The 26,689-nt window shown below is 40.5% G+C and overlaps 1 protein-coding gene across 5 annotated transcripts in view; it reads left to right on the forward strand.

The window, feature by feature from the left end:
• RAI2 (retinoic acid induced 2) overlaps positions 1-26,689 on the forward strand; it is a 66,717-nt gene that overhangs the window by 12,834 nt on the left and 27,194 nt on the right. The window contains exons 1-2 of one of the 5 annotated variants that reach the window (XM_084623170.1): positions 15,698-15,801; positions 17,919-18,035. The exons of the other annotated variants lie outside the window; for them this stretch is intronic. The gene's annotated coding sequence lies outside the window, so the exon portion shown is untranslated. Of the gene's footprint in view, positions 1-15,697; positions 15,802-17,918; positions 18,036-26,689 lie in introns of those variants that run through there. 5 annotated transcript variants of the gene reach the window in all.

Here is a 26,689-nt window from a genome sequence, read left to right on the forward strand (position 1 = left end):
CATTTATTTATCGCAGGTAGTGCCCAAGCTGCTGCTATTACTCAGCATGCTGAAAGAATGTTCTCCAGATGGCACTTGCAGTTTATGCTTTTATTCAGTTCACTTGAACACAGCAGCACTCGGTACAAAATCCAGAAAATTGAAAAATAAATGTAATACTGTTTCTACAAAGTGCCACGTTATTAGCTGAGAAAGCTTATATTCTGAATGACGAGAGAGAGAGGCCCCAAGCCATCCTGGATGATTGAACGTTTCTCAAATACTAGTCAGATTTACCAAATGGATAACAGGCATCTGCCTCAGTTTTAAAAAGCATTTTACTTCCCTCTCCCAAAAGGTATTTTAAGCATGACTACTGTTATCCCCATATTTATTGCCGCCTCCTTCCTTTTTTCTGGCTAGGTTGGATTTATTGGAATTTTATGAAGGTGTTTATAATTATGATATTTTAGCTGTCTTTTACATTGATATAGAGCTTCTCAGTGGGAATTTTGCTTGGAGCAAGGTGCTTTATAAATTATTTTATTTTTTCAATTGTCATTCTCTTGGCTTTTAATTTCAGTGAAAAAAAATGCAGGGCTTCCTGCTGCTGCTGTTGAGGTCAATACAGTTCCTGTTGACCTTCAAAGGAACGTGATCAGGCCCTGATTCTTGTTCATTAAAATTACTAAACCATATAGTATTATCCAAATTATAGGCATGGTAGCCTTTCTTATTCCCTTTGACTTCAATGGGACTGCTCGCCTGAGAAAGGGTTCCAGGCCCAGGCCCTTTCCGGTTTATAGAAATCCAGCAATTTCCTAAGGGTTATTTTGCCACCCTTTAGTAGTTTCAGTGGAACTCCTTTTAGAGTAAGGTATTACTCAGTGTGAGTAAGAGTGGTAGGATCTGGTCCAGAATATAAATATTTAAATCCACTGGTTAAATATTTAAATCAACTGTCTTTTTTTAAAAAAATTGAAATTTGATAATCATTACTATAGTAACTATTTCATAGAGCTCCTTCTGAAATGTAAATGAAAGTCAGGATTTGATGATTTGCTGCAATTAGAAAAATATAAAATATATAATTCTTACGCCTTTCGTGAACTGAGCTCAGTATGACTACATGGAAGAGACAATGTCAGGTTCTGAAGAGTCAGGGGGATATTAATTTGGAAGAGTCTAGGGGATATTAATCTCAGCTCAAGAAAGTTGGTCCACTTCCCTGTTTTGTTTTGGGTCAGACCCCAGTTGACAGTCAATTGTTCTTCACAGACAAAACCTGTTTAAGTCAGTGGGAGGCTCTCCCATTTACTTCAATAGGCACTGGATCAGGCCCCTGAAGAAGACAGAGGCTGTTGCCTTTTGTGGTTACAAGGTCAGATGGCTAAACACTGAGGGGCAGATCTTCCATTGGTGTAGATTGTCATAGCTTCATTGAAGTAAATGGAGGAATCACAATTTACACACTCTGAGGATCCGCCCCTCAAGACAGAAGTCAGGATTAAAAGATGGAAGGGATCATGAACCAAGAATGAAAAAGATCAAGTGATTCAGTCCTCCCCATTCATCTTTCTGTCAAAAATATTGGTTATGTTTAACACAAGGTATTTTGAGTAGGGTTTAAAGTAGAGCTGGTTTGAATTTTTCAAACCAAAAAGTTGAATTAAAGAAGTCTTTTTTGAAAATGGAAATTTTTTGGTGAAAAATAACTTAAATGACAAACTTTGACAATTGGCTTTTTCCAGTTTTTGATCAAAACATTGTCAATGGTTTTCAGTAATCAAAAATATTGATAAACACTTCAATGTTTTCTGTTTTTAAACAATGAAGAAAAAATTGAAATAGCAAAGAACGGGTCAGTTTCTAATACTTCAAAATGAAAAACAACTTTGAATTTTTTTGTAAATGTATTTAATGGTCAGCCAGCTCTAGTTTAAAGTATTGGTAGTAAATATTGGTATTAAAACAAAACAAAAAAATAAGTGTACAAATGGATTCCAGTGTTCCTCAGCTAAACAGTAGGGCAATATTGTGAGATGTTTCTGTTTCTTTCTGCTTTCTATTCCCCAAGGAATACTCCCTTTCCAAACAGAATTCTTGCTACATCAGCTAGCTACACACTGTTTATATTGGTTGCTCTCTTGGCAGTTATTATTTCTTAATGTGTTAATTGCAGTTCTTGGACCCTTTGAGAGGTGGGGTGTATATGTGTGTGTGTGTATTGCTATTTCCATTGTGTACATACTACATCCAGTAAGAGGATCTAATGGTAAGAATTAAAATAGCAAAAGGAGAACAAAATAGCCAGGGTAAATGGGAAGAATAGCCACCATTTTCTGCTTATTCAGTAAAGATTCCTACTACTATTCTTGGTTTGTCTGATGTCTTTTAATTGAAACGTGACTTATGTTAGTTGCTTTCCACCTACTACCAATATTTTACAGTTAATTTCTCTATAATAGTAGCTAGTCAGGGATAAGGGATGACTTCAATGAGAGATGGAGATTTTTAGCGATTTAAAAAGAAACCTATAGATTTTAAACATGTAGAGCTCCACTTGGGCTCTGAGTAGGTTTGCCAGTTGTGGTTGGATGTATTCCTAGAGGTTTCATCATGTGACATAATCTTCAATTAAAGATTAATCTTTAATTCCTGGAGACTCCTGGGCAATCCTGGAGGTTGGCAACACTAGTTCTGAGCCTTCAAGCACTTTACTCACAAGAACTTTACATTCAAATAGGCCTACTGATTTCAGTTGCAGGATATGACAGCTCTGTATTAAACCAGTGTAATTTGATTGACTTCAGTGAAGTAGCTCCAGGTTTACATTGATATAGTTGAGATTCAAATCAGGTCCTAAATAATGGGTTTTGTACTTATACATCCCATGAAAAATCATCTGTAGAAAATATTATGTGGAACTGTGTCATGGAGACTGAATATAACTTACTTATAGTTAAATACACGTAACATACATTAATATGTTTTCATCAACTCCTTTATTCAGTTGTAACCCTGGAAAGATGAGTACATAGAACTGTATATTTTCAGGGAAGTCATATTGAAGACTGTTATATAAGCACCATCTACACAGCGTTCTAGAAATTTGGTTTCATTTTGTAGGTACAGTATTCACACACACACACACGCTCTATGGGGTCCATTATCCTTTTGAGACACACCCCGGGCTTCAGTTAACTTTACGGTGAGTCACACGCTTGCATCAGGAGGAGAAAAGTCCTCTGTGCTGGTTAGAAATTAGCAATAATGTTTTCTATCTGTGCAACAGTTTAAAATTAATTATTCAGAACGTACTGTTTGAGCATCTTGCACGTATATGCCCATTTACTATTACCCTCCATGGTGTAGTTATTATTCATGCCAATGGGAATTGAACACATGGACTGAGGGCAAGTTTTGGCCCATAGCCTGGAACACCATTTGACTGCACCTATGCAGAAAAGGATAGGAATATCTCCCTCACCATAGTCGGAGACCTAGAGAAAATGCTGTTTTGTTCTTTGGATATTTCAAACAAGTCATGAATGAAGGGACTTTTTAAAATAAGAAACTGTTAATAGTTTTGACTGTTTAAAATATGTTCAGTGAGTACAAATTAATTTGTTTGATTAAATATATCCTGTGAGATATCGAACACACTTGGTGCCTTTTGAAGTTCAGGTGAGTTGAGGGTTTTTCAGCACCTCAGGATTGGGCTTGTAGCTAACAAATCAGTTGATGCACAAGGCAGAAAGAAATCCAGGGACATTTCTCAAGACCGCCTTGGTTTTGCAATGTTAGAGAATTAAAATCATCTATTTCTGACAGCAAACTAAACATGCGAGATTCACACTACACATGCATAGCCTGTGAAGTGTCTGAGTTGGTTTGGGTTAGCAGGCTGGCGGTGTTGTGAGTGACACACTGTGGGGAATTGTAGTGAGGAGACACTGTATAAGGGAGCATAGATTAATTTACTCAACAACAAAAATTCACTCACTTCATATACAGTTTCCAGGACAGATGTGCAGGGTGGAAGATGGACATTCATCTTATTTAATTTCCTAATTCTGGGAGGTGCTCAGTTACCATGATGGATGGGGTAAAAAAAAACCTAAGCAGAATAAAATCTGTTGATTTAAGAAGGTGCTGTTTCTACATAATCACTTTTTGGGCTATAACTATTTTAAATATACAAAGAGTACAGTATAAGAACACTTCATTCTCTGGATGATTGTGATTTCACCAGTATCCTTTGTAATATAGGCATCAGTCTTATGTCTCACAGTTTGTTGTTTGGAATTTTTCCTACTCTGTGTTATACAGAAATATGTATAATATATATGGCAAAAATCCCATTTACTAGTGAGTGAGGGAAATAATCTTTTATAATGTATAATTAATAACTGTGAAGCTAACAGCCATCCACTGACTTTTATTTAGTGTAAGAAAATTCTGGAACTTTAGCACTTCAAAATGGGATTGTGGTATGAAATGAAATAGTCCAACCACCATTTTTCACAGTCTTGAAATAGCAAATTTAGTTTTTTAAGTCTGCCCGAGTTTTCTCTTTTCTTCCTCTTTATATCTCTAACAAATATCATCTTCTAATGCAGGGATGGGGAACCTTTTTTCTATCATGGGCCTTTGACCCACAGAAAATATCAATCGCAGGTGCTCACCCACTGGAGGGGGCGGAGCTCAGGGCTTCCCCTGCAGCGGGGCGAGCCAGTGCTTGTGACTCCAGCCCCATGGTGGTGGGGGCGCCGAGGACTGGATGAAATTAAGCAAGGGGCTGGATCTGGCTCATGGGTTCTCCACCCCTGTTCTCATGTAACTAGGTTAGTACTGTACCTAGAGAGGGAAAGACGCAATATCCAGATAACTGTAAAACAAAGGGCTAATAGACATTAAAGCCCTAATCAGGGAAGCATCTCTGTTCAGTAAGCACTTGAGGGGATGCATTACTTCAAGCATGTGCTTATGTCCCATTAAAGTCAATAGAATTTAGGCACATGCTTAATGTTAAGAATGTGCTCAATGTTTTACAGGATCAGGACCTATGTTCTGATAATAGTGCAATAACTGCAAGAGTGTTGCTCAAAACATTCAAATCCTATTGTCTACACAGTTTTATATCTGACTTTGCTGAGGTCTTTACATTAGCAGAGAGAAGTAAAACTGTGGCATATTACTGTGGTTATATTGTTTATGTGTGTTATGGTAATATATGCATCTTGATATGTTAGTTTAGTGTTCCCTCAGAGCAGAATTTCCTGTCTACCCCTTAGCTGACAATTAGGAGTTTTGAAGCTTTTTTGCCATTAAAATTTTTTAAGGTGTGTGTTTTTTGTTGGGGGGGGGGGTGCTGACTGTGTGTTTAGGACCATATCCATTACCCGGTATGTACAAAATATGTTGTGTGTATGTGACATCATTATTTCAATTGCAACTATTTTAGGTACTCTGTGAGGTAGGGAAGTGTCGTCATCCCCATTTTTCATATAGTGAAATGAGGCACACAGAGACTTAGGGCCAGATTTGAAAGTTATTTAGGAGCCTAAAGATGTAGATGATTGATTTTGAAAATCTCACTAGGCACCTATCTCCTATTAATTTCTGAATCATTAGGTGCTTGAATACCTTTAAAAATCTGACCCTAAATGACTTGCCTACGGTCACGCAGGAAATCTTTGGCAGAGTGGGAAACTGAATACAGGTCTTCCAAGACCCTGGCTAGGAACTTAACTACTGTACTATCCCTTCCTAAAGTATTTAAGAACAGTAGGTGGGGATAATAAAAAGGACCAAAATAAAATGAACAAAATAAGTATCATGAGTAACATATGCGGTGTGGAGTGCATAAAGTTTTCAGTGATGCTTGATTGGGAAGATGTGTAACTTCTGAGCATTCACTCTTTAGTAATACAGTTGATCCATGCAGGTGGCAATAAAAACTTTATAGGACCTCAGAGCATTATGTGTTTTCTTTCTACACCTTCATGTATACATGTGTGCATGTGCATGAGCGCTGTTGTACAGTGTATAAAAAATATATAGTGTAGCTAGTTTAATAGAGAAAGTACATATTTTAGCAGTGAATAACCTCATGGGTTTTTGTACAACATTATTTGGAATGTTTAAAAAATAATCTTTAACATACAGTAATTTGTCTCGTACACAAAATCTGTGTTTTATTTTGCTGAAATGTGTTAAATTCTTTAAAGGGCTTCTGTAAACCATTCTTAGAAATATTTTGTTGCCGCAGTTTTATGGGTTAGCAACAAAACTGCATTTTTTGAAAAACACTCTCATTTTCTTCATGTGCATGTTTGAAAAGCAATACAACAGTTTTGAAAAACAAAACAAGGCAGACTGGAAATTTCCAGGTCAATTTCCTGTCTAATTCATGCTCATAAAGCTGGATTGTCTGTACTGTATGTAGCTGCAGTACTGCAGAAAGTCAATAAAGAGGTGACTGCCTCACCACTATCAAAAGCACTGAGAAACTCTGCCTTATTAAAACCACACTTGACTCCTGCAGAGAAACATAGCTGGAAACCTTGAGGAAGAAGGAATAAAAAGGAAGCTAAAATTGCAGTGAGTACTCTGTATGTTTAGGCCTTCCAGAGAGGTTAAAGGGTATTTATTATAAAATAAAACAAAAAGGCAGATTCATTAAAACATCATATTAAATATGGACATTTTGCTTGAACTTCTGACTCTCCCACATACAGTTTGACACAGAAAGAAGGTGATTAATTTTCCCAGCAATGAGTGGATTTAAGTAGCTCCCTAATGGGTTTTGTATATCAGAATTATAAAATATATATATTTCTTTATTCTCTAGAAGAAAGCACATGATGAAGAATTAGGAAATAAGCAATAGAACATGTACTGTAAGATATTTGGAAATGGGTTTATGAAGGGCGTACTATTTTATTCTTATCCACTGTATAGTATTAATTTATTGCATGCTCGCCAAGCTTTAGGTAGCATCAAGCAGGATTTCCCTCCCCTCCTCTCTGTGCTCCTAGCTTTTTCTCACCGAGTGAAAAAAGAAGTAACTTTAATGGAAAGATCACTGGTTAAGCTTCATATTGTGATATTTCGGAGACTGAATTCGCTGAAAGTGATGAAACAAACCCAAAGTTATGCTGTGAATTTGATTGCAGTGAACTTGATTTCAGACATGTGAAACAAAGCTAGCCTGTTAGCTTTAACCCCACATACTTTGAATTTGTATGAAGGTTTCCAAACAATATATACAGTATCTTCTGCAAATCAGTTGTTTTTAACAATGACTGTAAATAAGGGCACCCATAAGTAGCACTAGATAAAGAATTATTGGAAGTCCCTGCTGCAGAGCCCAGCATATATCTGACCATTATTTCAGCTATGTTCATTACCTACCTTTTCACAAGAGCAACTACTGTGAGGATACCAACCTACGCACATGCGCAAACCCAGTCCTACAATTCTTAGCCATATGGACACTCCTTGTTGATCTCAGTGGAACTACTCTTACGGTAGTCAGAGTTACTCATGTGAGTGAAGCTTGTGGGGTCAATACCCCAATTTCTAATTATTTTTATTTGCTTTTACAGTGCTCCTCTGGCCAGAACTTACATGTATAGTAGCCAGAGCAAGAGGCAGTAACCCATTCAGGACAGGAGATCTGGAGGTGTCTGTTTTGCTGTTTGGAATGGCTCACGACCAGGAGTGCCAACCTCTGGGCAGACAGTCAAGAAAAATGGCAAAAACCCCAAACTAGTTGTGTGTTCTGTGCTTAGATTTCACCAACCCAGTAATAAGTGTGAACTCCTAAAGCACCATAACAGTCTTATCAATGAGTCATAGACAATCTCCTTGGTCAGTCCCGTCTATCTTGCCACCCGGGCAAGCTTGACGTTGTGGTAGATGATTGCTTGACACCAAAAATCACAATAGTAGTCAGATTACTCCCACTAACTAACCCCAGATCAACTGTACTCAGATCTCACACCAAAGACAATGTTTGTAGCCAATCCTGTAACAAACTAAAAGTTTATTAACTAGGAAAAAGAAATAAGAGTTATTTACCAGGTCAAAGCAAGTAAGTGTACACACACGAATGAGTTACAGTCAGGTTTCAAAAGGTAATATAAACTTTTATAGTAAGCAGACTCTGTATATCCTTTAGGACTAACCCAGGACAAACAGCTTGGAACTCCTTGCCTATGTGTAGAAATCCTTGCCCCTCAGAGTTCAAGCAGCATAAGAATAATAAATTCTCCTTATTTTTATTCCCTTCCCCCAGTGTTCAATCTGTGATGGGACAAGGGCCTGGGCTTATACTCTCTTCACTGATGTGGGGAAAGCAGTCAGCAAAGTCTTTTGTCCACAGTGGTTTGTCTGATGTCTTCTTTCCTTGGGGAGAAGATAACATCCCTTGTGATGAACTGGTATTTCACACTTGATAATGTTTCTCCCCTGACTATGGGGGATTTACAGGCTTAGCAAACATTTAAACATTACCTTTAAAACATGGGATACAGTATTATAGGTAGGATTAATGCATACAGCACCCTACAAGCATTCTGTGAAATCTGAACACTAAACATATTCTTATAACTCTAATACCTATTTTAACAATACTAACCCACAGGTGAGCCAGACCGATTTCCAGCTATGCATTTGTCAATGATCAGTGAGGCCTAGGGAGCGTGGCATGAGCTGGCAGCTGATCTGCCAGCATCACAGTCATCTCTGCATGCACAATTTACACCTGTGCAGTAGTTTAGTAAAATGGAGGAAGTTGAGGATATATGGGCAACTCTCCACCACATCTGATGGTTCAGAAGAAAGAACAGCAGGAGATTACTAAAAACCATGAGGGGAGCCAAAATAGGACCAGATGGTAGTGGGGCAAACAGAAGAAGAGTTCTGAAGCAGAGAGTGGGGCTAGGTGACAGTGGGGAAAGAATAAGAAGATGCTGTTCCTAGGTAGGAGGTTAAGGGTGATGAGATGATGGGCGTGAGTAGTAAGATGGGAGTAATTTTGGGAGTGTTTCCATGTGAGGAGGAAATGAGGAGCTGCAAGGGAGGTTATTACTGTGATTGGATGATGAGAGGACTGGTTAACTGGGAGACTGGAAGGTCCTTCAGGGAGTCGGTGAGCTGGATTACACTTGGTGCTGGTCATGTGCAGGAGGGAAAGAATCTGTAGATGGGAAGGAGGTTGGACGCTAGGCTGGAGCAAGTTGCCAGTGGGTTGGGGCTGGCATTGGAGGTCAGGGGTTTGTCACTAAATTCTCCATCTCCATCTATGAGCTGCACTGAGCATTTTTCTGGTGCTATATATTTGAAATAATGAGTGTGCCAGAGGGTAAATTCTTCCAGCGTGATGAAACTTATATTTGGGTTTTGCTCTGCAAAACCCCAGTTCTACTACAATATCAAACTGCCAAGGGCGTCAGAAACACCTACTCTTTTGCCCCACAGCTAAAAAATTACGAAATTCAAACTTTCTACCCCCCTTTTTTTTGGCTTGCTGGACATGGGCAGAGAAAAGTTCCAGAGGTCAGGATGTGTCTAAACAATTGATCATAGATTGATAAATTCCAACGCCAACAGGGTTCACTGTGATGATGTAGTTCAGGGATCGGCAACCTTTGGCACTCGGCCCATCAGGGACATCCTCTGGTGGGCCGGGACGGTTTGTTTACCTGCAGTGTTTGCAGGTTCGGCTGATCGCAGCTCCCACTGGCTGCGGTTCGCCACTCCAGGTCAATGGGAGCTGCGGGAAGCGGCGCGGGACAAGGGATGTGCTGGCTGCCGCTTCCCACAGCCCCCATTGGCCACAGAACTTCCCCAAAATAATTCTTAGAGCATATTTTTTAGAAAACATCTAATCTTGCTGTAAAAATAGTCAGTGGTGGAGACTCCACCATGTCCTTTGGTAAATTATTGAAATGGTTAATTATCCTCACTGTCAAACATTTATTCCTTATTTCCAGTCTGAATTTGTCTAACTTCGACTTTCAGCCATTGGATCATATTCTAACTTTGTCTGCTAGATTGAAGAGCCCATTATTAAATATTTGTTCCCCATGTAGATACTTATAGTCTGTAATGAAGTCCCCCTAACCTTTTGTTTGTTGAGCTAAATAGATTGAGTTCTTTGGGTATGTCTTCACTACAAAAAGGCGTCTGCGGCTGGCCCATGTCAGCTGACTCAGGCTGATGGAGCGCAGTCTGCGGGACTAATTGCATTGAAGATGTTTGGGCTTGGGTTGGAGCCAGGGCTGTGGGGTCCTCCCATCTTGCTGGGTCCCAGAGCTCAGGCTCCAGCCCCAGTGAAAGTTGCCATTTTGCTACATGACAAATTGTACTTTTTCCTGTGGCTGGGGGAGGGAGGAGCAGGATGGACAATACACCCTTAGTACCCATAGCCACAGGCTCACTCATTTCAGCCTGCATTCAGTGAGGTGGAAGTACAGTGGATATGAGGATACTGGAGGCTGAAGGGCTGCATCAGGTGCTCCGAATCTTTCCTTTGCACGTTTTCCACAGATTTGCACCCGTCTTCATAGCAGAGGCTGGCAGCAGGATTTAACGCTTACTGAGGAATGCTGTAGCTTAAATCTTGCTACCAACTCTAAGTTAGAGTAGTTCAGAGGTACAGTAACGGACATTTCTCAGTAACTGGAATAAAACCACAGCAGAGAGCACAGCTCGGAAGGAAACATAATTTTACACATCAGCAATTTTTTATGATTAATAACATTATCCTGCCTTAATTGAAAAATGGCATGGTGCCCTTAAGAAAATTAAGCTGCAGGAATTAGTATCTAACATCTTGATGATGAATGTATATTTTTACACACTGCATATTACTGTCAGTGCATTTAGAAATAATAGTGTAGTGTATTGTAATAAGTCATCCTATGTTGTTTGTAGTTTCATGGCACCATTCTGTCTGGCTGACTTGACTCTTAGAGCTGAAATGCTTGTGTAGATTCAGGATGAGGATCCTGAAATCTTCAAAATGGAATTAATGTACAAACATGAGAATTATGTGTAGGCTCTGAGCTTTGTTATCAGTTGTTATTGCTGAGAGGTATTCACAGCAAGTTAACGCCAGACATAGCATTAGTAATTGTCAGCTCCAGTGCCTTTGTGAAAAGTAAACTGTTTGTGTGACTTTAAACATTAATGAATCCTTTTGAATGGTAGGTCAGTTGTTGTGATGAGTTTGTGTAATGCATGTTTGTGGGCCACTTTCTCCTCCTAGCCAAAGACTGAGAATGAAAAAAGGTGATTCCAAAGAACAGGGGGATTTGTTATACCTGTCAGAAAGCTTATAGCTGTGCATGGCCAATGTTTTCACGTCAGTGTAAAACACCAGAGGCATGTAGTAGTTCTCTTCTCCACCTACCAATACTCAGCCCAGCAGAGGTGCCAAATTGTGACTGAAGAGCACAATATGTATCATGTGGAACCAGACCCTCACCTGGTGCAAATCAGCTTCGCTCCAGTGGAGTCAGAGTTACACAGATTTACATCAACTGAGGATCTGACTCGTGATGTGAAAAGTCAGGTAGTAAAACGTATGAATTCATCTTTGCTCCAGTGGAGTTATTCTCATCCCATCTGTTTCCTATATACCATTAAAACAGGACCATGGCTGCCTTAACAAAAGGAAAGAGAGGTCAGTTTTGTTGATATAAAATTAATTATACAAGTGTGAATGTCTTAATCCTCCAAACAGCACCAACTAAAAGTGCAAAATAATGTTGTTGGCTGTGGTATTGTCAGCCCCAAGCATTCAAAAAAATCACAAGATTTTAAAAAAACAATTAATTTGGGGTCTTTTTATTTCTTTGTTTCTGAACCTCTAGAATTCAAGTTTTCATGCTCTTCTCTCTTGAAACTATGAGGACTAGAAACACTGCTATATATGGGGGGAAGGGAGGGAAGGTAAAATTGTAATGCAAGGATCGACAACCTTTGGCACGAGGCCCGTCAGGAAAATCTGCTAATGTGCCGGGTCGGTTTGTTTACCTGCAGCATCCATAGGTTCGGCCGATCGCAGCTCCCACTGGCTGCGGTTCGCCGTTCCAGGCCAATGGGGGCTGCGGAAAGTGGTGGCCAGTACATCCCTCAGCTCTCAGCCGAACCCACGGACGCTGCAGGTAAACAAACCGGCCCGGCAGCAGATTTCCCTGACAGGCCGTGTACCAAAGGTTGCCGATCCCTGTTCAAATGTAATCACCTGACTCCAAGAACTGGGGCTTTAAGATAAAAATGGCGTGGGATTTTTTTGATAAAGTCACGAGCTGGCCACAGTGTGGCTTTGCCGACTGACAGACTTCTCCAACCATCAAGAAGAGAATAAGAGTTGTTGTAGAAATGTTCCACCTGTAAGCACCTGTGTAACAATGCTGCACTTTCCATCCAGCAATAACACCTGTCATAGACCCAGGCCAGTTGGGTTCAGCAGAGTAGCAGAAGGCAGATATACTGGCCACTGGATTAACAGTTTTCTGTTCCCTGACTGACCAGAGCAGGGGCTGCTCCAGGCTAATGAGAACACCTGACTCCAATTAACCTGCAAAGAGTCAGGTGAGGCCATTAAGCTAATGTGACCACCTGACTCTAATTAAGGCCCCTCTGATCTTATAAAAGGGCGCACTCCAGTCAGCCAGCTTGTACGCACACACTCCTCATTTGAGGGCAGTTCTTACTCTGTTGATCCTCTCCTGGGTACATAAAAGTGTCAGTGCAAAGAGGTTTTAAACACTATACTATACCCACTTTGCACCAGTGTTTTGGACACACAAGGTGCCCGGCAATGATTAAATGATTACATTACCCTTCCCCTCCTCTCCTCCTGGCATGGGCTGTCTAACCAGACACATTTCTTTTTCTATTCTCATCAGAATAACTAACTGAAATCTTTGCCCAATCTTGCTGATAAAACAGCGGACGATAGAACAGTGAGAGAGATGACAGGAGGTACTGGCATTTTCCTGCAGCTCTTCCAGATCACTGATACTTTGGTGCTTATATGTTGGTCCTGATCCACCTTTCCACTTGCTCTTTGTTTGTCCATATTTGTAGGCAAATGTCTACCTACTTACCTTACCTTTTTGAATTCTAGTCAGTGTCCCTATGAAAACAGACAATGAGGAAAGCCGTAATAATATACTTCCTTCTTCCCCGCCGCCGCACATTGTCCCTTGAGGAAAGATTAGTTTCTGCCAAGATCTCAGCTTGCAAAACTAAACAATATAACATTGCAATAAAGTATTTTCATTCAGTGGGTCTAGCATCTAGGAGCTGTACTGCATAGGGAATTATAAAAAGGATCCTCTATAGCTAGCCAGTGGGAGAAAAAATAATCTTTCATTTTCAGTGTATTTTAAATGGAAGTATTAGAGCAGTGCAGACGAAGAACAAGGGACTTCTTTGTCAAAACTTAAGGTTCTTAAGAGGCTTATTATTCAGCATCTGTCAACAGCTTTCTGTCTGACTTTTATCTCTGATTGGTTATTGCATATAACCCTGTCAATATCCCTGAGTTTTATGTGTGCGTGTGCTGTTGTTTTTAATATTTGAACAAGTGGGGTGTCTTACTGAGAACACTGAAAATGAAATATGTGCGCTGAAATTGGTTTCCTCTAAGGTTGCTCCAAATGAGTCAAACTAAAGCAAACCTAAGTGGTGGTGTAATCCCTAAGAGATGAGCTTCTTTGGAATCTTGCCAGTTTTGCAGGCTGGGTAATCTGCACTGTCATCAAGATTCGCAGATTAGCTATAGTGAGGTTAGTTGGTTTTGACATTTCATTAGGGGAACTTCTACAGTCATGCACCCCAAGTCTTTATACTGTAATATGTGGATGACCTACTTTTATTGACTGTATAACTTTTGAAATCCCTTCAAGTAAATAGTGGGATTGCAAACAGGTCTACCAGGTACTTTTGTTAATGGTGCACTGAAGCCTGCTCTACGCTTAAAAAATTAGATTGACCTAGCTACGTTGTTCAGGGCTGTGAAAAATTGTATACTCTGAGTGCCATAGTTAAGTCAACCTAACTTCCAATGTAGATGCAGCTAGGTTGATGGAAGAATTCTTTCATCAACCTAATTACCGCCTCTTGGAGAGGTGAATTAGCTGCACCGACAGAGTAACCCCTCCTGCTGATGTAGGAAGCATCTATGCCATAGCACTACAGTGTGCAGTCACCCTGACTTGTTTGCAGAGTAACTAAAAGTGGATCAAACGCTGATACAGAAAAGAGATTGCTTATCCTAAAGTAAGAATTTAGAGTCACTTGGGGTGGGGCGAGGGGAAACAGTGAAAGCATTATTTCCCAAAACAGAATATATGTGTTAAAGCAAGTGTTTATCTGTATAATCTGCTACGGTGTTGAAAAGAAAAACAGGATGTCAATAAAATAAATTCATAGCTGAGCCTCAAAGGAGCTTTTCAGAATTTTTCTTTACTACAGCGTTTCTCAAAGTGGGGTCCGCAAGGGTACTCCAGGGGCCCCGGCTGATCAACTCCTCCCCCTCCCTCCCAGTGCCTCCTGCATGGTGGGGATCAGCTGTTCAGCAGTGTGCAGGAGGCACTGGGAGGGAGGGGGAGGAGTGGGGACGGGGCGCGCTCAGGGTATGGATGGAAAGAGGCAGGGAAGAGGAGGGGAAGGGGTGCACTGGGGCGGGAGGAGGTGGGGTTGGGCCGTGAAATTTTTTAAAATCAAAATGGGGGGTCCTCTGGTTGTTCAAAACCGCTGATTTACTAAAGTACTTTGGAGAAAGACTGGTTGTGCAAATGGGAGAGCAAATTCTAATCCTAGAGGAATGAGTGCTACAACAAGAGCGGCACAGTGCTGCAATCTGTCTGGAAGGGTCAAGGGACTGGGGAAGGGCACGGTATACTAACTCATTTGTTCACAGAGATGTTTGGTGATAAGGGCTGTTAGTACACATGATGATGATTAAGGACAAGATAAAAGATCATCCAGTGAGCTCCTGGAGCTCTTTTCAGAAAGCTGAGTTTGTCCTGTAGATTTCTGTAAATTGGAAGTGTCTTAACTTTTTAGTCCTACTAGTGTTGGAGGGGGGCTGGGGTTATCCTCTTGGTCTGTCTGGTAGCCCCAGTGACTCTCCCTCCACTAGGGTGACCAGATGTCCTGATTTTTATAGAGACAATCCTGATATTCGGAGCTTTTTCTTATATAGACACTTATTACCCCGTCCCGATTTTTCACACTTTCTGTCTGGTCACCCTACCCTCCACCTTCATTTTATTCAAAGAATAAACCCTCATGCTCACACTCCATTTCTTTTCATTTCTTATTACAATTACATTAACTTTTTTGGAACATTGGGCACATCCCTTGTATTTATCTGGGACAATGTAAACGGCCATGTGTTGTAATCATTTTTGCTTTTGCACTGATTTGAGAATTGGAAGCATAAACTGGTAAAAAGAGATCACAGGAGTCGGGACTTCAGTGCAGCCCTAATAGATTTCTGAATTTGTTTAGTAAATGGCCAAATGCATATAAGATTGGCGTCCATACAATAGGTTATTATTACTTACAGTGGTTTCAACATGATTTCTTTACTTCCGGAATGTAAAGTGCAAGAAATTCCTGTTTGAGAGTGACTGCTAATTTAAGGTGTTTTTTTCCCCCAAGAGCACTGAGTGTCATCCTAATTCTCTTCATACTGCAAATAGGAAAAACTGCCATTCATGTAGCTGGGAGCAGAGTCAGGCCACTGCTGAGCACTTCTGAAACCCCATCCTTTCAGTTGGACGTAAGGTATTGTACAATCTGAATAAAAATATCGCAAGCTGTCCCTTAATAATCAGACAGAAGATTGGGGGTTGTGAGGAGAGATTATAATGAAGAACAATCCATTAACGATCTGGACTGCTGTCTATTGGCAACAAATAGAGATCTAGGGTAACATTTTCAATAGTGTCTAAGATCCATTGCTTTCACTGCGGCTTAAGTACCTAAATCACTTAGGTTCTTTTGAAAATGTTACCCTGACTTTAAAAAGTAGTTCTTTGTACCCTTAAGGTGAAATCCTGGCCCCATTGACCTCAGTAAAGCCAGAATTTCACCTTTAGTTATTTTTCTAACCATATTTTTGTCTGGGCAATTTCAGTGACACGCATCTATCCAATGACATTGACTGTCTACCCACGGGTCTGAGCTGGTGAGGTGCTGAGTGCCTTGAATTCCACTAGCTTTGGTGGGAACTGAGAGCATGTAGCCCCACTCAGGAAATGCTCAGCACTTTGTTTTATCGGGTACTATTTTTCTCATTTATATCAAATGTAACTTGACAATGTAAATATACAATGGAGATAATTGACCCCCACGGAAATAACATCATAAAGGACACCTATATTTTTATAATAACAAAATAATGTATATTACAGAATGGGCCACTTCTCTGATTTTTTTTTTAAATAATTTGAGGAACATCCATCATCTTCCTTCTCTGATCTTGACATAGTGATAAAGATATAGTTAACATTTTACCCTGTTCAGTCTCTATTAACAGTACGCTACTAAGAGTGTCAAAGTACTGCTATGTCCTCATCCCTTCTGTGCCATGTAGTTGGTGTTCAGCACTGGGAAGTAAAAAGGCAGAACACAGTCGTGTGACTTCTGTAACCTAATGTCTTTGTGACATCAATACCCTCATAATTGCAGGACAAGTGTTAGCTTTCTGTTGCAGGAACTGTGGACTCGACCCTGAGAGGTGATCAGCACCCTAATCGCTTACAGAGAAGTCAATGTGAATTGAGGGTACTCTGCACCGGGTAGGAGGCTTTTAGCGCCAGGCAGGATCAGGCCAATGGTAATTGCAGTTTAACAGTGGAAAACAACAGCTATTTCCTTGCCTACCCTCCTCCTTCAGCCATATAACAAGGGAAAAGAAGAGAACAAGCCTCTTATCCATAGTGCTGGAAAGAAATGTACAGTGATAATGTTAAAGTGCCGTGGGTTGGTGATATACGAGCCAGCTGTAGGCACATGTGCAATGCCAGTACAAACAGCACTGCTTTCCCTTCAGTTACAAGGAGATCATCTTAAAACGGTTTCCTTATTCTTTTCCCCCCAAAATCTTTTGACAGAATTCACAACAGCTAACATAACCCAGGGTCCAGCAATCCCTCTCTGAGAGAAAACCAATAGGAAGAGAGTCTAAACATGGACTATAGTTCTTCCCTGCTCTCCAAGAGGCTAGAGGGTGAGATGATGCATTCTCTCCTTGCCTGCTTGCCCACTCTCTCTTAGCCACTCCTCTCCCATGCATGAATCCACAGGAGTCCCTGTTCTGCGTGGAATGGGGAGATCCATGCAGGAAGGGTCCCCTCTGTGCATGGATTTGAGGGGCAATCGACCCTGGAGTCACTTGTAACCAATTTTTTTCTTGCTAGCGGAGGAAATCAGAACAATCTCACTTTCCAAATATATGGGGCTTTGAATAATAAATTACATATAACACAACAAAGCAAAGTCTCGGGGAAGGAAGGAACCCTACTAAATGATGTATCTTATTTAGGTTTCAGATAAAACAAAATAGTAATTTATTCATAGACTCCTTGAAGCAATTCATCTTCGAGTCATCTCTGTATCATCTGACTTGTAGTGTGAGGCTAAAATGATGCTGCTCTGACTGTGGTTCTCACTTTACATCTAGACTTTGAGCTCTAGGTGGTCTTTCAGCTTTCTTTTTATCGTTACCAGTAGGGATCATTATTTTTTTTTTAAACAACTTCCTCTTTATTTATCATTTGCTGCAACAAGAGTACGATAAAAAGCCAGGCAAGAGAGTTGGAAATCTACCCACAGAAGCTATAAAAGGCACCAAGTATTCTTTTTAATGTTCCCTACTTTCTTTTCTCTACAAATCATAGTTATTAACAGACACATCTTGAGGGGTGGTGCCATCAGAACAGTCCTCCATCCCCCAAGTTCCGTAATGAACACCACACAGAAAAAGAAATACAGCTTCTCTCTTGACAATTTTGAAGGTAAACATTTTCATCATTATCTGAAATTTAAATTCTTTTTTGGTTTATTTATGATTTTAAGTGATATTATTGGGAAAATTCTTGTCCTGCTTTATTGAAACTTTCAGTGTTTGTTTTCCTTTTCTTGAATTGAGATTACCAATTTCATCTAATAATTAGGATGAAGATGCAACGAAGAATATTTTCCAAGCTAATTTTAATCCAGAAATCTATTTTACTTTTGACTCAGTCCAGGTTCTTCGAAAATGAAAGTGTTGAAGCTTTGGTACACTAAGCTGTGCAATTCCTCCCCTCTCCCTTCTTTTTTAAAAAAAGTGTGCTATTGCATTAGATTGAGTGTAATCTGGATGCAGGGTACAATACAGCTCTAAACTCTAAATATCAGTGACCCAGATAAGCATGTTTTTAAAATGTTTGGCTTCACAAGACAGAAGCAGTAGAAATTCTAAAACAGACCCTACAGATAAACTTGTGAGGTAGAACTCATTAATATAGTACTGTGAAAAGCACATTCATTGCTCATTTTTAATGAAGAAAGTCCTAATATAGAAGTATTAATGTGAACAATATACATATAATCTATGTTAAAAGAATGTTTTTTAGTTTGCAAAGCCAGGCATTTGACAGGTAGGAAATGCCAGTTTTACAGTTGCCCGTGCAGTCTTCCTTCTGCTCCCTTATGCATTCATCTTGTGCACTGATTGAGGCAGGAGTCCTGTGGAAAAAAATAGTATGTAATTAAGACTGCATCGTAATGCACATGCACAGAATCAGGGTTGCACAGACAACTAAAACAGTAGCACTTTGTCACTTTTGACTGCACCCTTAATGTTCTTTTGGCAGTTTGTGTGTAATTTCTGAGATGTGTTTTTTGTTTTGTTTTGTTTTTTAAGAAAGTTAAAAACAAATTCTATGATGTGCAACAGTAATACCCCTGCTGCCATTTGCCCTAACTCATCAACAGGATTTGACCTGTGAACCTTTAGACTTGTGGCACAGGCTGTTCACAGTTGACCTGCAGAACTAATCATGTTAGCTCAACCCAGGAAGAGGCCTTTATCCCCAGAGGGGGGAAATGAGTTGCTGGGTTCAGGCACTAGGAAGTGATTGGTGAGGGAAGCCTCACTCTGTCCCCCCCCCCGCCCCCCCCCGGGAATTTGGGGAGCTCCTGCCCAATCTGTTGCTCCCAATGCGGGGAAGAAGGCATTGGCCATTGGTACCATGTGCTGTGTCAGGAGGCAGTTGTAGGGAAGCACCTGAACTTCTGGGTAGGGAGAGAGACAGCTGGCCTGGGGGAATTCCTGCCCCCAAGGAAGGAGTAAATGAGACATGTACTAGCTACAGACATGCTACAGTGGTTCTGGCACCCACTGGTGGTCTCAGCGCAGTGTGATGCTACAGCCTCGGCAGGGTCGACAATTTTGGTGGGCTGCCAAGATTTTCTTAAGGGACACCAGTAAGAGAAGAGAAATGGTTATATTTAGCATGTTATTCCTCAGCCAAATTTGGATGGAATTTCATGGTCCAAAGAAAAGGCACTTGTGGAGGAGTGAGAGCTTCTCAAAGAAAAGGTCACCAGAATCATTTATAATATAATTGAAAGTGTCAAAATATAAAAGTTGCTACCAGCTCCCCTTTAATAGTGTGCTTTATAGCACGTTCCATGCCCCAGTGATCTTGCAGTCCAAGCAAGACAAGCCTACGAATGTGCCTCATACAAGTTGGTAACTTGTACTCACAACCAGTAAACCCATGTACTGGTAAAGTTTCTTGTAAGATTTGCAGCATTAAGTGCAAATACAAAACGTAATGAGGAACAGCAAAAATGGTTCAGATAATGGAGGTTGCATAGTAATGATTAGTGAGGAAGGAAAAGATTATTCCTGGAAGAAATGTATTTTAAGGAAGGATTTAAAGAGCAAGAGAGAGAGCTTGCTTGCTTGTCGGGGACATGAATGAAAGTGTGCAGCTGAGAGTGGATGGAGGAGTCAAAGGAAATAGTAAATACAATTGCCATCCCCTAGTTCAAAAGTCATAAGTCCAGCCCACAAATGAGTGGCTTAAAAATCATGAGTTTAACAAAAATGCAGTTTGGGTTCTTTTTATTTGCCTTCTGGTTTGTAAGCCTTTGGGATACACTTGGGTTATGTTTTCAACTTTTCTCTGTGACCAAGAGGGCTAGACATTTTATTTTTAAATAGAAGCTGAGATTCACACATCTTAGTATGACTCCAGCAGCTGGGGATTTAAGAAAACCACAAAATATTATAAGACTTCTGATATAATTATTAGAGTTGGCAATACTGCCTGAATGACTTATGCAGGTGAAAGGATTTTAATGAAGAATTGCACTGAGTTTTATGATATTTACCAGCTCTTTATTAATCCATCATTTTTGTTGTCCTTCAGCAATTTCACCTTCTCTCTCTCTCTCCCCTCCCCACTCTCTCTCTTGCTCGCACGCGCACACACACACACACACACACGATGTCCTTGTGTGTCTTTTTCTCTCTTCTCCTGCTTCACTCTCTGGTCCTTTTGTTTTCCTTCCTATTTCTGTAACTAAAAATGAATTTTTTGACCAAAAATGAAATCTCTAATATTTAATATCCTAGTAATGGCTCCATTTTTAAAATCTCTTGTCTAAGAATGGCTATTGATTACTACTCTAGCAATCACTTCCCTATGGAATTCTCATTGCAGTGATCAGGAGTTCCTTTTACAGTGCCTGGGCAGAATCGGGCCCTATATTTGTGGAAAGGGCTTTGTATCTTTCATAGACTGTATTACAATTTGCCCAGCCACATACATTTTCATTTTTCATGTCTCATGGATTTTTAGACCAATAAATGGCTATGTCAGATATAAACACAGAGGAAAAAATAGGACACGAGAAACAACCTTCTAATAAACACTCAGTAGTTAATAAAGACAAAGAAGAGTGAATGTACTTGCTCTGCACATGGCATAGACTATTACAGAAGTGCAAAGTGGCTGTAAAGTACTGCCGTTCCGATTTGGTAATGTTTGACACTCACTTTGCACACATGTAACTGACTGCACCTTGAGGTACATGGTAACAGTGTGTGAGCCTTGTGATGCATTGAGACTTCATGAAGGTTAGGGAGACAGAATCTACTACCTCCTTCCTCCCGGGGCACACAGCACATTATAGTCTATGGGCTGAGTGAAAAGCCACGGCTTTTATTCATCCCTTGACATGTGTGGGTGTTGGGCAGAAGATCTGTATAGTCATAACTCCACCCTTTAACTAGGCTTGACTCCTTCCCCTCCCTTCTACTGCTGCTCCGTACCCTGCAGTGAAGCTTTCTTTTCCCCGGGGGGTGAACAGCTCTGTTCACTCAGATGGTGGGCAAAGCTAAGGAACTGGAACCCTCACTAATTCTGTTACTATAACCTTTATGTAGCTGCTTTGATTAATGTTACTGTACAATAAAATGCTTCTGTGATATTGGGGACTCTACCTTTAAGGGTAGAGCTTCCCAGAGGAAGAGTCTGTGAAGCTCTTGTTGTTATGCTCAGCCATTGGAAATGGGACACAGAATAAAGCTGAGCTTTTCCAAGCACCTGACGCACTGAATGATCACAGAATACCTCACACCCCTTCGGCCAACAGGTATAAATTTGCAATGCTGCTTTGACTTCCATGAAGCAATGCCAGTTAACACCAGCTGAGGATCTGGACCCTTGTATTCTAAGCAAGTTCAGTGTTCTATGGTTCTCTGTAACTATAGCCAGGCTGGCGAAAGCAGAGAGCCGCTGCTGTAGATACATGGGGGAGTTAAGGAAAGACCGGTCCTTGATATTATTTTTATGTACTCTTTTTATAGATAGGTATGCAAGTTCAACGATTAAAAAGGACAAAGCAGGGTTTGCAGGCGTGTATTGCGTTGGGTGACTTTGGAATCTCTAGAGAACTTTTTTATTTTTGTTTAATTATTTTTCGTAGCTTCTACTTACTTTGATTAGCATTAAGCTATAAAATTGTTAATGTCAGACAGGAAAGCCCATATCTTGTATTGATTTTTCAGTATTTTTAGATGTGCAGTATGAGCATATTCTCTGTATAAGTGCAGACTATCTCCACCAGGTGGTTTCAAAGTCCAGGCATCTGGAATTGCTAAGGGCACGAATCTTAAAGGCCCTTGATCCTGCAAAAGCTTCTGCATTGGCTTAACTTTACACATGTAAGCTATCCCATTGAACTCAATGGGACTGCCCATGTGCCTGAGGTTAAGCACATGTGTGTTTGCAGGCAGGTATGCAAATACTGTTGGTGAGCTAGGTGGTAATATACTGCAAAACAGTACATCCAGTCATTAGAGTAAATATTTAAAAACACTATATCATAGTTAAGGTGCACCAGATAAACTGATGTCCCCGTGAAGGATTTATGCTGTTCGTGTATGAGAGAGCCAAACAGTCAGTAAGTAAGTAATAACATGCTAGGTTAGTATTCCTTGAACCTCTTTTGATAGTGGGTGACCAATGTGTCTCCCCACCCCCCGCCCTTGAAAAATGCTAGTTCTAAATCTGGCTTGAATAGGGGTTCCAATCCAATGATTCGGAGGGCTTCTCAGACCTTTTTATTGTGTGCACCACATCAGAATGGGAAGATTATCTTGGGGACTACAGCTATCCATACCTGCACAATTCCCTTCCATTTGCAATCACACAGGAGCCCTATAGCAGCTACAGGAATTGCTTATGTACAACAACAACAAGAAGAAGAAAGTACTTAACTTTCTCCACTACCCAGGTGGCCTATTTTTTCCCCACAACAAAGAGGGTGGGGTGACTTTGTGGCCTACTATGCTTCCCTCTGAATGGTTTGCCTGAGGCAAGGCCAGTATGTATGGTCTTCCAGGGCTTCTGTGGCTGCATAGGCTACAAATAACTTTTTTCTGAAATGTTTTTGGAACTTGTGTGTATATATATATGTTTTGTTTTGTTTACCTCAGTTCATCGGAAAACTCGCACGCTCTGTTAAGCTGGCAGGGTTAGATTGGTTCAGTGGGCACTTAGATATCAGGATGTCCGATGCCCTTGAATGAGTGAGAGGGCACAGACGCACTGCTGCTGAAAGTTATTTTCTTGTTGGACAGAGGGTTTACAATAGTTAAACACAGGGTTAAAACATTAATACAGATACTGAAAGAGAAAATGTTTAATTCCAGCGTGTTAGTGAAAACGTGTCCTGAGTCAGAATGTAGAGAACACTAGGTACTTCTACAGTGTAGCTGGGAACGAGCCTCCGAGCCCAGGTAGACAGACTCGCAGTAGCTTTGCTCGAGCTATCACGCCAAAAATAGCAGTGTGGACATTGCAGCTCCTGTAGAGGCCCAGGCTATCCACCCAAGCTCAGACCCATTGGGTCTAGCGGGCTCAGAGTCAGGCATTTAGCCTGCATCACTGCTGAAGCCTGAGAATGCACACTGCTATTCTTAATGCACTAATTTGAGCCCCACGAGCAGGTGTCTGCCCAGCTTGGAGACATGCTCACAGCTGCAGTGTGGACGTACCCACCGAGACAGGCAGGGGTATCCTCATTTCCCACTATGAGTTTACTTCACTCAGTCCTACCTCATAGAATAGATTCCTTGAGCCTGACTTTCCCGTCACATCAGTTTTACGCTGGTAAAACACCCGTGGATTTCTCTTGTTTTATAACAGCATGAGCGAGAAGGTCCCAGATCTTTCTAGACTAAGGATAGGCAGTGGGGATTCAGCACAGCCATGTATATTTTTATTTATATTCCTATTTGTTGGCAGAAGCATTCTACTTGATCTTTATTTAAGGGAGAGCCTAGCAGAAGTATGTTTCAGGAAGCAGAAAACATCTTGCCTTCCTTCTGTAACAGTTGTTTTGCCTCCATTTTCACAGCAACATTTCTCTATGCTACAGTCATCTGAAAAGTTTTGGTACCCATGGAAAATTTGCAGTCAGATTTGCACCTTGTATAGCTAGGCTTTTTTTCCTTACAGTGTTGTTCTTTCTATTAACTGAATGAATTCTGAAAGCAGCATTCTTGGTTATTTATTTTATAATCTGTCTGAATTCTGCTGTTTTCCACAATACATGGATCTTCCAGTCTGTCTGTTGTCTGCAAATAACTAAACATGTGTCATTAAGAAGAAGCTGAAATTCTCTGTCCTTCCACATTTCCAGGTACTGACTTTCCATAAAACTGTGTGAGCCTCATCATGTGTGCAGAGAACCTTTTGGCTACACATGCTATTTCTTTTTAACCTACCTCTTCAAGCTGAATTGGAGAGCCAAATACAAAATCTAGCACTGAGGGTTATCAGTATGGCCTTGTGACAGTCCCTGGAGGATTTAGGGCTTGTGATGATGGATTACACTGATCCATTAATGTAGTAGTATCGTCTGTGAAAGATGTAATTGTGGCCTTGTATCCTGCCATTTCTGCAAGTTTTTGTTTGTTTAGAACATGGTGGTGTGTAGTAGCACACGTCACAATGGAAATTGCTTATACAGAATGTTGCAGTAAATGTGTCAGGAACTTGGTAGTGTATAGTTGGGATAGTTTTAGTCTGGCACTACACAGACATATTTAGGATAGGATTAAAAATACAACCTAGAGCTTTTTTCATTTGTAATGTTATATATTGTCTCCAAAAGTCTGACAGGGAAAAAATGGCTCGTGCTGATTTTTGTGTCCTTGTGGTTCATCAAAAATAGTCTCTGATCATACATTTCAACAGAATGTTTCTGTGTTGTCTGGTTCCGGCTCATAGTTACAGGAAAAATATTTACCTTTACCTGCAGTAGCACTGGCTGAAATATAACCAATGTTCTTCTCCATTACCAGAGTTTGTACAGCTAAACACAAAGAACATTACTTGACTGTATATTCTTTCAAACATGGTATTTACAGTTAGTAGAATGGTAAATGTTATTTCAAGAAAAGAAATATGGAAGCCCATTCTGTGTTTGAAAGGCAGAAATAGGCACTTTATGAAAACAAAACACTGTTAATGGCACATAACTATTTAAGAGGAAAATACTGGTTTAAACCTACCTCGTCTGTGTACACATTCTTTCTCTCTCATATTGATTATTTTTATTACAGCAGTATCTGGCAGCGCTAACCAAGATTGGGGCCCCATTATCCTAGGCACTGTGTTTTATGCTAAACATGAAGTAAGAGACAGTTCCTGCTCTGAAGAGCTTACAATCTTAGACCCAGCAGAGGGTGGAGAAAGGAAATATTTACAGATGAGGAACACCTGCATATACATACACTCTGTGTGTGTGTGTGTCACACACACACACACACACACATATATATATAATATAGGTGTCCTGGCTAATGGTATGTGGATACAAACCCAGAGTCAGCTCTATCAAGACAGATCTTCAGTATCTCAAGTTAGTTATACATCATTTGTGACATAGAGGCATCTTCAAATATTTCACAGTTAGGTGTGTGGACCTTGAGGAGACTGGAATCGGATGCTGAGAGTGAATGTATGTTGAAAAAGTTGTGAGGCTTCTCTATCACATCTATCGGCCTTGTAGTGTTGCATCTTACATTGGTGTTATCTTGATTTCAGTCAAAAGTGTGAAGTTTTACACATGAGCGTACAAAGGAGAGGTTAGGTTGTTTTATTTTACAAAATAAAACAATCAATTCTCAGTTAAGCAGATGGGGATGAAAGTGAGTACTTTAGAGTAAGGAAAAATTAAAAATACTGTGCACATTACCAAATACTATAAGATACTTAAATTTTCTATGCTTGGTCTCTGCCCAGAGGTGAATTTGTTAAGGCCTTTTTTTAAGGCCTTTTATGCAAAATCCCCAAATCCTTTCAGTTTGTTTGTAAGTTTTGCAAGGGTGTGAATAATATAATTTCCCCATTTAAAACATTCTCTCCACACGTTTTTAGACAGGACTAAGGAAAAAATAGGTTAAGTTTGAAACTTGACATGAACAAACTTTCCACTGAGGACTAGTGCCTTGGCTTGGTTAGTAAAATGTTGTGTTTGGTGTACCAAAGTTATGTGCATTTGAATATTATGTACTAAGCATACACAGGAGATTGCCTGTTAGATCTAATGATGTGCACTTAGGGCCTGATCCTGCACACTAAGATCATAGAATTTAAGGCCAGAAGGAACCACCACATCATTTAGTCTGACGTCCTGTATATCACAGGCCCCCAGCAGCACCCACGCACAAAGTGACTAGCATTTTGAAATTGACTTCAGTGAGCCTGGTGTCGTAGGCCAGATCATCTCCTAAATACACATCCTGTGCATTAGGGAATGAATCTTCCTCACCCTAGCAATACATGAGTTCTTCTGCAGCTTACTGTCTGCAGTAGCTGCCGAATGAGCAGTACCTGCCCCACAAACCGAGAATAGTTGGAGGATCTGCATACTTGCAGATTCTCTGACCCACCCCAAAATCCTCTCCTTCATGATGGAGCGCAACGGACTTCTTTGGTGGTGCAGAGGTCTACTGACTGTCTGGATTACGTGGAATATGACTCCTCCTCCTCCCTGTGTAGCATAACTGTTGATTCCACTGTCTTCATGACCCTTCTGAGCCATGGAATGAGGGCAGTGGCCAGTTGGGACAAAATGAAGAGCATAAGTGTACATGGCT

The sequence above is a fragment of the Lepidochelys olivacea genome, assembly GCF_965140295.1.
Source record: "Lepidochelys olivacea isolate rLepOli2 genome assembly, chromosome: 1".
In the NCBI taxonomy this organism is placed as follows: domain Eukaryota; kingdom Metazoa; phylum Chordata; order Testudines; family Cheloniidae; genus Lepidochelys; species Lepidochelys olivacea.